This window comes from Cricetulus griseus (genome assembly GCF_003668045.3).
Source record: "Cricetulus griseus strain 17A/GY chromosome 1 unlocalized genomic scaffold, alternate assembly CriGri-PICRH-1.0 chr1_1, whole genome shotgun sequence".
NCBI lineage: Eukaryota > Metazoa > Chordata > Mammalia > Rodentia > Cricetidae > Cricetulus > Cricetulus griseus.
Genome location: NW_023276807.1, coordinates 214,195,041 through 214,211,989, shown reverse-complemented (window position 1 = coordinate 214,211,989; position 16,949 = coordinate 214,195,041). Strand labels below are relative to the sequence as shown.

Here is a 16,949-nt window from a genome sequence, read left to right as displayed (position 1 = left end):
TTCCTGAGATGCACAGGCTGATCTTAAGCACTCTGAGCAGCTGAAGTTACACGTGTACCAGATACTTAGTAATTCTTCTCCATGGAAAAAAAATCACAGTCCGATTAGGTGGTGTGAGGTTTCTCACTTTTAGTGAGACTTGTGCATCTTACTTGTGGGCACTCAATGTTTATTAAAGGTAGTATAGCGTGATGGATGCTTTTTCAAATTACAGCTTAGCATTTATTTATTTATTTATTTATTTATTTATTTATCTATTTATTCTACTTCCTGGTGCTGAGGCATAAACCCAGGGGTGTGCACATGCTGGTCACACCTATTCTGAGCTGCATCACCAGCCTAAAATTAATTTAGTAGGAAGTCATATTTAGCATCTTTCCTACGTACCTCCATTTGTCCATAGCTGATGAGTAAACACCAGTTTACTTGGCTAAATACACCGCCACATTTCTTTCTATTTTGATCACCCCTGAAAAACATGCCAAATGCAAATACTTCTGTATATACACATATATTTTACTTCCTTCGTGGGCCTCTTTCCCTTTACACAGGGATGTCTACTTGTTCCTTTAGAAATATAGGGGATGAAGAGACTGCTCAGTTGTTAAGGGCACTGGATGCTCTTGCAGAGGATATAGGTTTGGTTCCTAGTCCCTACAAGGTGACTCACAACCATCCATAACTCTAGTTCAAGGAGATCCAATGCTCTCTTCTGGCCTCTGCAGGCACCAGGCAAGCATGTGGTACACATACATACATACATGCAAGAAAAATATTTTACATGTAAAATAAATAATTAAAAATGTTCTTGTATATTTATAAAAAATTGATTATCTTTTGAGGATCCAAATCACCCAGTAACCATTTTTGAGCACCAAGGTTTAAAAAGGAAAGCTGCAAAGTTGACCTTAAGAATTCATATTGTAATTGGCCCTTAAAATCATGAAAATCACACTCTTCTTTATTAAGATCATTGTGTTTAAATATGAATTCATTATTGCACTCATGGTAGCATGAAAAGGTAATGGAACAGGGGACATCAGGTTGAAGGCTATCAACTGCACGGTGCTTATTATATTTAGCATGTGTTCAGAAAGTGGGTCACCTCAGGATTTTTCAGATGAATTATTGAATTATTCAAAAACATTTAAGTGTTACTTTGAAATATGTCACTTTTTAATGATAAAATGATAATAAACGTAAGGAAAGGAGCGGCATAATTTCATCACACTGATTCAACAGACAGCGTGATTTTCCTTCATGTTACTTCCCTGTTTTCCCTTGCTGAATTATTAACACAACAGCAACAACAAGAGTTTAATACCTTTATACCCACAACCAAAATCTATGGATCTTTTCTTACTCTTAAGTTGAAAAAAAAAATCACTTTGCATGTTTTAATACTAGTCCAGCCCAAATTTCCTGACCCTGAAGATGGGATCTGTCTGCCTTTGTCCTCCTCCAGGAGTAGATCTGTGGCATCTTCTGGGTTAAGGACCCCCCTTTCCTCATTGCTCTGCCCTGGCTGCATGTAGGACTTTAAGCAGGGACTTGGGAACAGGGACTTGGGAAGGAGGTAACATGGTTTCATTGCCAACAGTGGATTTATTCATCCTCTTAGCAAACAGACATCTAGTGCATTTATATTTTGACACAAGGAACCTTTGATGATACATGATTCCTGTGTTTATTTTGGTTTCCCACTCACATCTAGTTAAACTCAATGTAAGAAAGGCTTTACACAAAGTTTCTATTGAGCAGCAGCGGCAATGTCTTGTGTGTTCTAGTATCTCGCCCACTGAGGAGCATTCTATTCTTTTCAATTCCCGTGGTGGGATTGTTGAGAAAGACAGTGAGTTCATGTGACTGTTTCAAGAACAGTCCACCCTGCTTTTCGGAATAATTGAATTCATTTACATTGCTGTCATCATCACTGTGTAAACTTCTCTTCAAATCCTCCCCAATACCTGTTCTCTTCCCGCCACCCTGTGTGTGTGTGTGTCTGTGTGTCTGTGTGTGTGTGTGTGTGTGTGTGTGTGTGTGTGTGTGTGTGTGTGTCTGCATGAGTGAGTATGTTTTGATGAGTATACCTGCAAATGTTTGAACAAGACAGAGGACAACCTTGGCTGTCATTCTTCAGGTGCTATCCATTATGATTTTTTGAGATAGTCTCTGGTTGGCCTAGCTGGCTGGACAGGGAGACCCTCAGGTCTACCTGCCTCCGCCTCCCCACACGGTGCTTATAAACACATACTACCATGCTCTGTTTTACTTTTTATTTTTTTAATTAAAAATATATTAATGTGCATTCTGAAGGACTGAGCTTGGCTTCTCATGCTTGCAAGGCAAGCACTTCACCCACTGAGGTGCTTTTCCAGCCCTCTTTAATCTTTCTTTCTTTTTTTTATTTGAATTGCAAACAAGATTGACAATCCCAGTTCCCTTCTCCCTCCTGTCCTTCCCCCCCCCCCCCCGAGAGACAGGGTTTCTCTGTGTAGCTTTGGAGTCTATCCTGGCACTCGCTCTGGAGACCAGGCTGGCCTCAAACTCACAGAGATCCACCTGCCTCTGCCTCTGAGTTCTGGGATTAAAGGCGTGCACCACCAATGCCCGGCTTCCAGCCCTCTTTATCTTTCTAATACTAACTGTTCTAGCAGGTGGGAGCGATGGATCAGAACGGTTTCAAGTTGTATTTACATAATTATTAGTATTTACATTTTCACCACAAATCTGTTGGCCACTTGTAAATCTTTTGGGAAATGTTACTCAGGTTTCTTGTCTGCTTTGTACTGAGCTAGTTCCCCTTCTGTGCAGACAGAAATCCCATTGTCTACTTTTTAACTTTTACTTTCTTCTTTTATTGAAAATAGATTTTTTTCATTCAATATAGTTTGGTCATGGTTTTCCCTTCTACTCCTACCAGTTCCTCTCCACATCCCCTTCCATCAATCTGTTAGTTTGAATGGAATTGGTTTCCATAAGCTCACAGGGAGTGGCACTATTAGGAGGTGTGGCTTTGTTGCAATAGGTATGGTCTTGTCGGAGGAAGTGTGTCACTGTGGACATGGGCTTTGAGGTTTCCTATGCTCAAGATACTACACAGTGTGTGGGACCATTTCCTGTTGCCTTCTGATCAAGATGTAGCCAGCCACATGTCTGCCTGCATGCTGCCATGCTCCCCACCATGATGATAATGGACTGAACCTCTGAAACTGTGAGTCACCTCAATGAAATGTTTTCCTTATAAGAGTTGTCATGGTCATGGTATCTCTTCACAGCAATAAAAACACTAACTAAGACAACACCCTTTCTTTCTTTCCTTAGAAAACAAGCAGGCAAGAAGAGTGATGCCGAGGACATGAGGGAGCAGAATGTATGAGTCAGGGGAAGAGTACACGATAACAAGAATGGAGATATCATAATGGAGGGAGACATTTTTGGTTTACAGAGAAATCAGGCACTAGGGAAATGTCTAGAGATCTACAAAGATGACACCAGCTAACTATCTCAGCAATGGAGGAGAGGCTACCTTAAATGCCTCCCCTGATTATGAGATTGATGACTGACTTATATGCCTTCATCCAGCAGCTGGTGGAAGTAGAAGCAGACACCCATAACTAATCACCGATCTGAATTGGAACCCAGATGCAGAGAAGGACCAGTGAAGAACACAAAGGTCCAGACCAAGCTGGTGAAACACACAGAAATAGCTGACCTGAACTTCTGGGAACTCTTGCTCCCCAGTCTGATAGCTGGAATACCAGCACGGGACTGATCTAGTCCCAAGGAACATGGGTTTCTGTGAGGAAACCTCAGAAATCTATGGGACCTCCTGTAGAAGCCCAGTATTTATCCCTAGCATAGGTGTGGACTTCAGGAGCCCATTCCACATAGAGGAATACTCCCTGAGCCAAGACACACAGGGGTGTGCCTAGGCCCTATCCCAAAGGATACAAAAGACTCGGATGACTCCCTATGGAAGGCCTCACCATCCAGGGGGAGCAGAAAAGATATGTGATAGGTAGGGTTTTAGTTGGGGGGGGGTAGGGGAAGAAGGGTGGGAGAAGGGAACTGGGATTGTCATGTAAAACAATCCTGTTTCTAATTCAAATAAAATAAGTTGAAAAAAAAAAGAAAACAAGCAGGCATCTAAGGGATAATAATAAAATAAAATAAAAACAAATTAGACTATGACAAAACAACCAAACAAGAAAAAGAACCAAAGAAAACCACAAGAAATTGATACAAGTACAGAGACACATCATTTGCACACGCAAGACTCCCGTAAAATCCCAGATCCAGAAGCCATAATATATATGAAAAGAACCTGTAGGGCAAAAAACAAAACAAAAAACAAAACAAAACAAAAAACAAAAAAGCTATAACTTGGCATTATGAGACAAATAACCTCCAAAGATGCTGTTGAGTTTGTTTTATGCTGGCCACCTACTGCTGTGCATGGGGCTGACCTTTAAGAGTGATTTGTTTTCCTGTGAGATTTCTTCAGAGAATACTAATCTTTCATTTGCAAGTGGTCATCGGTTGTAAATAGCTTCTGGGTTATGGATGGGAGCATGTGTCCACTTCTCCTTTCAGCTCTGGGGTCCCTGGTGCTGACTCATGCAGGCCTTGTGCATATTGCCACAGACTGTGAGTTCATATGTGTGCCAACCCTGTTCTGTCTAGAGGCCTTAGTTCCTTGGTGTCCTACATCCCTGTTGGCTCTTACATCAATTTGCTTCCTCTTTCACAGAGTTCCCTGTGCCCCGAGTGGAGGAATTTGACAGAGACACCCCCTTTAGAACTGAGTGTTCCAAGGTCTCCCACTCTCTCTATATTGTCTGGCTGTGAGTCTGTCTCTTTGTTGTTGCTGTTGTTTTTGTTGGGTCATATCCAAGAAGTCATTTGTCACATTAATGCCATGGATATTTTCCCTGTGTTTCTTTCTAGAAGTTTCATTGTTTTGGGTCTTAAATTCAATCTTTAGTTGGAGTTGCTTTTCATTGTAGTGTGCAGTAGGGTTCGATGCTCATTCTTCTATAGGTGGATAGTGCTCCTGGAACCGATGGTTGCAGAGCTGGCTCTCCCTCCTTGGGTTTTCTTGGTGCTGGTGTCCAGAGGAAGCACTTTAATCACCCCATCTAATTTTCCTCATTAGAAAACTACTTCAGAGACTTGCATTACTGTATAACAGTGTTGAGCTTGTAATGACCTGATCCCTCCGGCTTAAATCATTTAATCAATAAAATAAAATTAAGGCGATGGGTTCTGATGTACTTGTAAGAGTTCCTTGCTGTGTTTAAGTCACAGGTCAATTTTAAGATGTGCTAAAAGATCTATGAGTGTGTGTGTGTGTGTGTGTGTGTGTGTGTGTGTGTGTGTGTATGTACATGGTAGGGAGGGAGAGGGGCTTTTTAAAGATAATATATTTTAAAATTATAATTACTTTATTTCTCCCTTTCCATTTTCTTCCTCCATCCCCTCCCAAGCACCTCCCCTGCTTTGACCTCTCTCAAAGTCTCAAAATCATGACATTGTTGTTTTTAATTGTTGCTCTGCGCATACACACACACACACACACACACACACACACACACACACACACCACATACACATGGACAAATACCTATTATATGATCTCAGAACTGGCTGCATACTTGGTATTTTAGAGGTCTCTTCTCTGAGAAAGACAATTTCTCCTGCTATAAGCATTCCCCAGTTGCCCCGACCCCATGTTAACATGTCCCTTGGTGTTGTCATTATTCAGGACTTGTTAAGAAGCCATGTTGATGAGACTTCATCAGAGTAGCCTTTCTGACATTTTTAGGAGACAATCTCACAGCAAACTGCCCATTCCTTTGACTCTTATAATCATTTCACACTTTCTTCTACATTTCTTCTTCCACTTGAGAGCTGTTGGTTACCACCAAGTTATGGGTGTCACTATTGCATCCTTAGAGTTATTGTGTCAATGTTTGTGATTGTTGTCATTAATAGGTGTTATAGCAAAGTATTAATATTGGTTGCTTCCCTCCTTAGGAAGTTTACATGGTATCTTCTGGTACCATGAAAGCTAGTCCTCACCAAGGAAGGGGGCAATCAGGTCAGATTCAGGTCAGGGGCCCTCTGGTTCCCCTTGTTTAATATTCATGGTGTCTTCTGTAATAGGTACTTAGCTTCCACTTTGGGAAGCAATGAAGTGCAATATTGGAAACTTATGTTTTGTGAGTCTCTCAGATAATCCAGACCAACTACTCAAAGGAAACTTCTCATGCCCAATGCTGGGATTTTTGTCAGATCGTCTGTGACTCTTGGGGGTGGGGTGGTGGAACATTGACAGCCTAATTGGGAAAACTATTCATGTGTATGTATACACAGACATATATATTTACATGTATGGCTTTAAGATAGATAATAATATGATTTCTTATGGGCATTTTCAGACATCCGTACTGTTATTTTAGCCACCTCCCTCTTCCTCCTCCCATAGATGAAGCCCCCTCCCCCATTTGCGCCAGGGTTATAAACTTACATCTGAAGTTGAGTCAGTATAGTTTGGATTGAGTTGTGTTACATGCAGATGCACTCATGACAAGGCCATATTCAAGGGTATATGAAGGCAGCTGGCAAATCCCCATCCCTTGTGGGGAAACTGTAAAGTTCTCCCACAACCACTCAGAGAAAGCTCAGTGTCTTGTCTCAGTCTAGGCAATCCACCTTGAATTATCACAAAACATCTATGTTTGGCTAAACACAAAGGACTAGAGTATTGCTAAATCATCAGATTCTCAAATAAAAACATAATGTCTATGAAACCCATCATTGAAAAAATATCATAGAGTCAGTGGAAACAGGATAGAGTTTATTCTCACACTGATTAAGTTTAACCTTGGAGTTTGTTTGTTTGTGTTGCATCTAAATTACTCATGCTACAAAATTGGGTCAGGTGATCTATTCTCACACCTACCTTGAGGAGGATATGAACTGTGTATATGATAATGAAATTATTTCTACAAATGAGTCATAAGTACTTCCCTCACACATGTGGAATCTGCAAAATATCAACCTAAAAAGAGATGAGGAATCATCAGAGATTGGGCAGAGTGTGTGGTTTTGGGGAGGTAGAGAATGGGTGGCTTTGTGTGACTGGTGTGCCCAGTGTGTATACATGAATTACTATATAGAACCCATTAATACATGCCATGAATAAATGGTGCAAATAGTTGAACTCAATAAATATTTTGATAATAGTTTTACTAAAATATATTCTCTCTTTGTGAAATCTTTCTAATTTGACCACTGTAAAATTTTATGTATGTATAAAATTACATGTAAAATTACACATAATTACATGTACACATCTATATTTAGTTCTTATACAAAGCTTTCCTTACTTTATAACAGAACAGGTGCTCATTTGTGGAACCTTTACAACAGGTAGCTACAGGGTGTCATTCAGTCCCCTCTAGGTCAAGGATGCAACAGGAAAGTGTGTCCTCTTCCCATGTGACCTTTTAACTTCTTACCAGTCTCTCACTTGTCTATCCACACATGCAGTGAAATGAAGGTCCATTCTCCATCACTGGAAATCTTTGGCTAGGAAGCATATTCCCATCATTGATGAGGAGACATTCTTGCTCATTTTTGGATGCTTTCTTTCACTGCCTAAGCTAACTCATCAAACTGTGACTTTCACAATGGCTCTCTCAGCTAAATGGAAAGCTATGAGTACTCAGACACCCAGGCAAAAAGTAACTCCCATGCCAATGTGGTGAGTACAAACATCAGAAAGTCAAAACTAGCATGATAAAGATTGTAGATAAAGACTGTAGGTTGAACTTAACTGTTGGCTATGACAAGACCTTGACAATGTAGACCAGTTTGCTGAATCAGCTGCCATCCCAGGCTGCTATTCTTGGTTTCATAGCATCTGTGTTCTGGAAGATTAGAGAACTTTCTAAAATGCTTTGGACGCTTTCTCTTCATTCACAAAGCACAGCTTTCTGAGTGGACAAGGCTCTCTTGTTGCCGTCACTTTTGGTCGCATCACTTGTTGACCCTTAGTCTTGATCAAGCATCTCTTGGCTTTCCCATCACAACAGCCACTTGTTTCTGTCCCTCTATTTGTTCTATTGTGTATTGTCCAGTATCCTTTATGTTCCTTTCAGAGTTTGGGGTGGGGGTGAGCAGAGGGGATGCCCGTACACCCAGTGAAGACCTTGGGAGAATTAACATAGACTGAATGAATATATTAAAGGAAACTGGATTTCAGCAGCCTTGAATGGGAGATTGTTTCTCTTTGTAATCAACACTTGAGTTGTAACTGATAGGAGACATTTTTAAGGAATGTCTTTAAAAAGTTTCAACAGCGAAACTGTGTGTTTCCTTTATATACAGACTCTCTTTGAGGTCTACAACTGCTCTGAGGCTGGAGGGCCCAGCAAGGAGGTGCCAAGAATGTAGTTGAGACTTTGCACAGAAAAACTCAGTATTGGAGGAACAGCCATTACTAGGGATTGGTGTGTGCTTCTAAAAGATCTAGTGCCTTCTCTGGCTTCTTGCCACTTTCCACCTGGGGCTAGGCTACCTTGATCATCTAATAGGGGCTGACCTTGGTTGAGGCCAGAGAGACATCATCTAGGCATTGAATCATTGTCCAACTGAGTCTGGGTTTCAGTTCAACCCAGAACCAGAATTTTTGCTGACTTGGTGAAGTTTTGTGCCTGTTTCTGTAGATAGGCACCCGCTGCTCTCAGGATCTTAGTCCATGTTGTGTTGTGTTTGTTACATTATATAACTATTAATTCACTGACTCCTTTCCATAAATTAACTCAAGACATATAAGTCCATGCATATTTCTGTTGGAAGTCTTTTTGCCATTTATCAATGTTTGGGGACTAGTAACCAATATTTTCCTCATTTATATTGTATAGAAGCTACAAAAGGCAATATCTATAATTACTTTGAGTCTCCATTGCAGCCTGAGTGACTTACTGTCATCTTTTAAGAATGATAGAATTTTAACTATCTAGTGCAATAGTGTATGCATGGTATGTGTGGAAATGGATTTTAAATAAGGGCTGGCCTGACAGTGAACTCATTTGCTATTATTGGTGTATTAATAATGGTACATGTACAAATGTGTACATGTGTTCACAGTCTGTTTGGGCACACACTTGTGTGCAGTCACTCACACACGTGTGCGAGTGTGTGTGTGTGTGTGTGTGTGTGTGTGTGTGTGTGTGTGTGTGCACTCGCGTGCATGCACATGTGTGTAGGCCATAGTTAGCATTGGGTATCGTCCTCAGTTGCTCCAATCTCCACTTTATTGTTTGAGTCAGTCTCTCTTGCTGAACTGGAAGCTTGCCAATTCTGGCTAGTCTACGTAGTGAACTTGACTTAGTGTTCCCTTGTCTCTGCTTTCCAAGTTCCAGGATTCTGGGAGACAACCAAGCCTATCCAGCTTTTATGTGGGCAAATGCTTTATTCACTGAGCCCCATTTACCATAGTTTTAATGCTAGTTAGTGTTCTGAAAGTGGTAAAAGTGGCTCATTTTATGCATTAGATTAGGATGTGAAATTCAGGGTATGTTTTGATGATTTCTCAAAAACAAAAAACCAGAAAATAAATGTCTGTCTGTCTATCTATCTATCTATCTATCTATCTATCTATCTATCTATCTATCTAATCTGTGCACACACACTCTGGGAGGTCAGAGGACAGCTTTCAGGTGTCAGCTCTCTGCTGCCACATTGTGGGATCTAGAATAGGACTTGGGTGAGTAAAGCAGGGTGCAAGCCTGTCTGCATGCCAAATCATCTCTCAGGGTCTCAAATGCCTTCCAAATGCAGGGTAATGTTGTCTTCTGTGCAGGGACGACATCGGACTGGGATCACAGATGAGTGCCATGCAGTAGAACATCTCATTCCGTGTGCTGCTGCTAACCTTTACTTCCATAGCACTCAGATCTTTCAGAGTTTTTATTATTTTCGAATAAATTTTAATTAGAATATAATTATATAATTTCTGCTTCTGTTTTCTTCCTCTATCACCTCCTATCCCCCTCCCCACTGTGAAAGCTGGTCCCCAGCATGGGACTCTAGGTTAGATCTAGCTCAAATGCAAATGGAAAATAAAGTTAGAGCAAAACAGCCATGCGGGCCACACCTGCCTTGCAGATCAATTCCCTTCCTCACGTGCAATTTCTTCCACCATTTTTGCTATTTAATTATTTAAACTTTTAATTTTAATTATGTGTGCACATCTATGGACACATTTGCAGGCCATAAGAGTACATCAGATTCTACAGCTGTAGTTACAGACAGTTGTGAGCTGCCCGGGTATGGGTGCTTGAAAACTGAGCTCCAGTCCTCTGTTAGAGCAGTGTCCTTCTTGTTATGTTTTAAACACCATGCTAAAGTGTCTATTAGTTTTTCATTCGTAGTTTAAATTTCCCCCGTATCCTTCCTTCATCGGCTCCACTCAAGTACATGCACAGTAGCCCTACACGCTCACACGCTTGAGGTCAAGCGTGCTGCTGTGTGCTGCTGTGTCCGATCTCTCAATTTCATTTGTGACAGTCTTTGGTTAAACTGATAACTAGTTTTTATGACTTATAAACAGGTAAGTTTCATTCATGGATGGCAATATGTTTTGAATATGCATCTCTTTTATTTTGTTAGAATCTCGGTGTTTTACTTCTAAATTATAGGCCTTCTGAGTACCCATCAACAAATTTGCCTTTTGATGGAACTATAGGCTGTGGTATTCATTTTTATTTAAACTAGAGATCAGGTAACCCAGGAGTGTGTGTGTGTGTGTGTGTGTGTGTGTGTGTGTGTGTGTGTGTGTGTGTGTGTTTGTGTGTGTGTGGTGTGGTGCTTTCTTAGTATTTATGGTATCCATCTCCTCTTTTGCAGAATTCTGTCTCTGTACTCACCCATAGGAGGCCTTTGCCGCCCACTCAGCGGGGAAAACAGTGATTGACAATGCCTTTTGGAGCACAGGTATGAATGCTGCTTCTTAGGCCTGAGACATCTACTTGCTCACCTACAGGCTACTCTTAGGCTCCAGCTTAAAGATAGCTGCTGTCTATTTTTGATTCTTTCCGGAGGAGTTCTCTGGTATCAGACAGTTCATTTTAAAATAGATTTTTTCCCACAGCAGTTTTATGTTCATAGAACAATTGAGCAGAGGGCACAGAACTTTTCAGTATATTTGCTATTCCTTGCACATACCAGTCTCCTCCACTTCCAACATCTTGCGCACAGGCACATTTGTTCCAGAGCATGGGCCTGCACTGACATGACATTATCACCCAAGTCCATAATGCACATGAGTCTTCATTCATTCTGTTTGGACCAGTGGGGATTCCTGTATCTGTCATATTAATATACCACATTAGTATCCTACAGAGTTGCTTTACTAGCCCAGATCCCCATGCTCCACCCAGTCAGTCCTTTTGTTTTGTCTTTCTGTCTGCCATCCCCTGTCCATCGACTGTCACTGTTCCATGACTTTTAGTGGCATCTCATCTGGTAATACCTCTTCCACTGCTTCAATTGTTTCTAATGGGAAAAACTGGAAGGGCTTCTCTCTGGCAAGGAAAACTCTCAAATGCAATGAGGATATGCTGTGTCTTGATTGAGATAATAAATATACATGTGAATACAATTGGGAAAACATATCAAGTTTAAGAGAGTGCCTTGTTAATGTAAACCAAGTAATTTAAAGATGGGAAACTGGACTTGAAAAACTGAAGCAGCACTTTAACAGCATCAAGAGGACTGGACTTTGGATTCACCTTTGCTCCAGTGATAATGTATTAGGTAGTTTTATGAAATAGAATTAGTATTTTTTAAATAAGGTTAGAAATAAAATAGTAGATGCTAGCAAGGGTTCAGGGAAAGACAGGTTTCATAGCCGGTAGCATGTCAATTAACCCTGCCATTATGGAAAATATTTTGAGTGTTCCTGAAAACAAAACAAAACAAAACAAAACAAAACACCGGAGTATCTACTCAGGGGACGAAGAAATGAGGTTTGGTGAGGACAATAAAAATGTTTAATAAAAAACATAAAATATCATTAGAAAACAATAGCCTGGATAGAGTGAACAAAAAAAGAATAAGAATGTGGGCAGTCATATCAGATATAAAATTATATTTAAATGTAATCATTATAATGTTGTTAGTTTTAACATAGGGAAAAATGCAAACTGTAGTGCGTCCCTTCCCTTGTCAGAGAGAGTGGGGAAGAAGAGAGGAAAGAGGAGGGAGTAAGAGAAACAGGGCAGGAGAATGAATCTTTCCTAAAAGTGATGGGAGAATGGCTTCTTTGATTGACAGTGTTGGGAAAATCACTAATTGAAATAGTTGGAGAAACTCAGCTTTGTTCTCATCAGTCATCATTTGCTTTAACGAGACCACACAGAAAAACACTAATGCTCAATATATTGAAAAGAATTGAGGTCACAGAGGAGAATATGAATGTGTTCCAACTTGTTTTAGTCCAAAGATCAAGTTATTAAGGCTAAGAAAATTTGCTATATAAATGCTGTATCAGTTATGAATTATTGTAATATATAATAACTTGTTATAAACAATAAAAACTAAATGAAGCCACAAATGCAAATGACCCAAGGTCAGCTCATAAATTTCATGTAAATGACAAATCAATTCAAAATCTGTTAATGTGAATATGACTTGTCATAGCCAGAATCCGAAGGCTCTGACCTAGGGCATGATGGAAGTATAACTAACTTGAGGTCAGGGAGATACTTTGAGGAAATGTTTTCTATGCATATATTAGTAGTATGCTACTAAATTTTTAAATGTTTCTCATTTTCAGCCAAACAATTTCTACAGCAGAGTCCAGGGTCATTGTTAAAGACCTGATGGAGGCCGGGCATTGGTGTTCATGGTATAATATGTAAAACTCAGACAAACCCTATACATTATACACATGCACATTTACACATAAGTAACAGATACATATGAGATACCTTCATGTATACAGATATTAGAAACCACATCAAATGTAGTTTTATGTCCTTTTTTTAAATCAGATATCATTCTCCATTGTATTAGTTGTAAAACTTACTAATTTAATGACTAAGCTCATGCCTGTAATCCTAGTTCTCAGGTGACTGAAGCAGAAGGTTTGTGACTTCCAGGGCAGTTCAGGCTGCAAAGAAGGAGCCTAACTCTAAATGCAACAGCAGCAGCAGCAGCAACAGTAAAACAAAACAAAACAAAACAAAGCAAACAACAAAATCAAGAGCAGACTGTGAATTACCTACAAGGTCACAGGATATGAGCAAAGAGACCTCATAGCACCAGTACTTTAAATGCAACAGCTGTTATTTATGGATAGTTGTAGACTGGTTCTAATTCTTCAATAATTGTAATGATCTCTATATTTATTCCTAAATTGAATTCAGTTTAGTTATTTTTATTTTTTATTTAAATTAGAAACAAGCTTCTTTTACATCAATCTCAGTTCCCTCTCCCTCCCCTCATCCCCTGCCTTCACTGACCCCCTATCCCAACCCCTTTGTGCTCCCCAGGAAGAGTGAGGCCTTCCATAGGGCATCTTCTTGGAGCAGGGCCTAGACCCTCCCCAGTGTGTTTAGGCTGAGAGAATATCCCTCTATATGGAGAGGGCTCCCAAAGTTCATTTGTGTACTAGGGGTAAATACTGATCCACTACCAGTGGCCCCATATATTGCCCAGACCTCCAAACTGACATCCTCATTCAGGGGGTCTGGAACAGTCCTGTGCTGGTTTCCCAGCTATCAGTCTGGGGTCCATGAGCAATCCTTTGTTCAGGTCAGCTGTTTCTGTGTGTTTCTCCAGCCTGGTCTTGACCCCTTTGCTCATCACTCCTCCCTTTCTGCAACTGGATTCCAGAGTTCAGCTCAGTGTTTAGCTGTGGGTGTCTGCTTCTGCTTCCATCAGCTACTGGATGAAGGCTCTAGGATGGCATATGTTAGTAATCAATCTCATTATCGGAGAGGGGCATTTAAAGTAGCCTCTCCACTAGTTCTTAGATTGTTAGTTGATGTCAACCTTGAAGATCTCTGGACATTTCCCTAGTGCCACAATTCTCTTTAAACCTATAATGGCTCCCTCTATGATGGTGTCTCTTTTCTAGCTCTCCTCTATTCTTCCCCTGACTAGATCTTCCTGCTCCCTCATGTCCTCCTCTCCCCTCCTCTTCTCCCCTTCTCTTTCTCCTAACTCCCTCTCCCCTCCCCCCATGCTCCCCATTAGCTTAGGAGATCTTGTCCCTTTCCCCTTCTCCAGGGGACCATGTATGTCTCTCTTAGGGTCTTCCTTGTTTCCTAGCTTCTCTGGTGGTATGGATTGTAGGCTACTACTTCATTGCTCTAGATCAGTTTAGTTAATTTTAAAGTTAAAGTTAAACCCAAATTAAGGGAGGGTAAACATGTGTAACTAATGAAATTCAGAGTGAGAAAAAACAGACTTTATCCAGAGTAGGAATTTGCATTTGCTATAAACAAAACAAGAAAATAGAAAAAAACCAAAAAACAAAAAACAAATGAACGAAAATAAGGAGATAATGCTGGGGGCAGGGCATCTGAAAAGATCAACTCAGCAAGGTATTTGTTCAGGCAACAAATGGTGTGACATCATCTGATGATGTCCAGTCTATGTGTTTCCTGAGCCATGAGGTCTCAGAAGGAACTCAGAATATGTCTGCTGAAGAAGCAAGGAAACGGGCAATGTGGGAAGTAAGGTAAAAAGATGGCACAGACATCAGCCACCTTGTAACACATGCCACCTATCCTTGACTAGATCCACGAGCACACAGCAGGTTTGGAAGGAAACACACAGCAAACAGGTCTGTCTCTTTGCAAGGAGAACAATAAAGTAAGTCTTCTGGGTGGTGTCCTGACCGCCTGAACTGTGTGCCTAGGGAAACACCTGCATTCCACTCTGCCTTTTATCCCAAGAGAATGTGGAGTCAGCAGCAGTGATGAGTCCCCAGCCCAGGGAGGGGTGGAGTCATGTGTAAGAGGCTCACAGCATGACCTACAAATAATTGAGATAAAAATATGTATAGATTCTATGCTCTGTATAGGTTCAGGTGACTTCAATATTTCTACAAAAAGGGCACAGAGGAAGGGTTTCTCAGCATCAGGAGGGGAGGTAAAAGTCACCTGCAGTGTCTACAGCATCATGTGGACACAGTCACATCACGGTGCCCGCCTCTTCTGAGACTAATGGCACAATCAATATTTAGGACTACCCTGGAATATAGGGAATCAAAATACTTTTTAAAGGAGACAGATTTCAAACAGTATGTTGGAAAATCTCCTAGCAGATTGTAACTAATTCCTGAGTGCTTTCTTTCTATGGAGAGGTGGAAACAAACAGTGGCTGGCCTTTCAGTAAGCAATAGACTTCCAGGGACTGTAGCTAATTTCAAGGCTAAGGATCAACCAGTGACAGAAACTTTAAACTGGTCCAGAGGTTAACCTCACAGCAGCAGGCTCTACCTTCCCTGGCTCTATGCTAACTAAACTGAAAAGTAAGCAGACAGTGATTAAGTGATCGTGCATGTTCCTTTCCATTTTAGACACATCCTGAATACTAGCAACTCTTGGCTGACTATAAAGCTACTGAGCAAAATGAAGGTTAAATATTTACCCCCTGGTTGGCCAAAAAGGAGGAAATGCTGTGTTTTTAAACCCAAGGGTCACATCACTATGACAAAGAGAGCCAAGTTTTTTTAGCCCCTACAATAAAATCTACAGGACACAAGGACCCCAAAAATCTGGCTCTTCTTGTTCCCAGTGAGCTCGCCTTCGTCTCCCACACTGTCTTTTACTGTGTGCTCTCTTTGTCCTCTTCCCTCCAGCAGACCTCCAGCCCTCTTGCTCTGACATCCTTTGGATCGAACTCTATTATACCCAAATCCCCTTTTGAGTCTGTCTTTAAATTCTTTTATCAATAAGACGAAAAGCCCGCAACCTAGATTCTGTGTTCCTATAATGACAGACTCACATTAACTTTAAAGCTCCACTATTTTAACATTTACAGATGCTGTTTGATTTATGATGGAGCTACATTCAGATAAATACATCATAGGCTGAGCAACTAGAGGTTACACTGAATTCACTGAATGAATGCAGCCTACAGACACCGAGCTCAGCAGTAGAGCGCGCTGCACCATGGGAGTTTCTTCTGGTGGTCTGTGGTCAATGATGGCAGCACTGACTGGAAACTGTGGCTTTGAATTCTGTTCAGCATCCTGAAAGATGTTCCATATGATGCGCATGTGCCGTCTTTGGCATTTGTGGCAGATATTGTCATCTACAAAATTCATGCTCAAAAATAGAACAGTGGGGTTTAAATTTTTTTTAACTGATAATGTCTTAAGTGATTTTATACTTTCATGTTGGGCCTCATTCAGTGCCATTCTAGAGATCACGTGCCTGGCGGTTCTCTATGAGAAACATCAGTGCAGGAAAAAAGGAAATTGGAAATCTGAAGAATAAGTCATCTGATTGTTTCCTACCAGCACCAGCTTTGAACAACAGTGAGCCAAACCATTGTAAACTGGGTCGTCATGGTGAGCCAAGGACAGCATGTATTAACGTCTGTACCACAGTATAGTCTGCTTTCTGAAATGTAATACAAATTTTCTTTAATATTGCAACCATTATTTACAAATGCATAGAAGAAAACTTTCTACAAACCCCATTTTTTTGTTATTTGTAATATTAATGTATCATTATGATCTATCTGAAGTTTACAGTTTCTAATGTGTTTTATTCTGACCCGTTTCTCTTCTCACAGTGTGAACACACACACACACACACACACACACACACACACACACACACACACACACACTTTCCAGAGATTTATCTTCTCAATATTTTTCATCCCTCTGTGGGGACACATCGTTTCAAAACACT

At 40.7% G+C, this 16,949-nt stretch overlaps 1 long non-coding RNA gene across 1 annotated transcript; it reads left to right on the top strand.

Moving 5' to 3' along the window:
- The first annotated feature begins 3,174 nt into the window (after nucleotides 1-3,174).
- LOC103159571 lies at nucleotides 3,175-16,721 on the top strand. The gene is made up of 3 exons (XR_003480088.2): nucleotides 3,175-3,214; nucleotides 10,921-11,007; nucleotides 16,069-16,721. It is a non-coding gene; the product is annotated as an uncharacterized LOC103159571 (long non-coding RNA).
- Nucleotides 16,722-16,949: the final 228 nt, after the last annotated feature.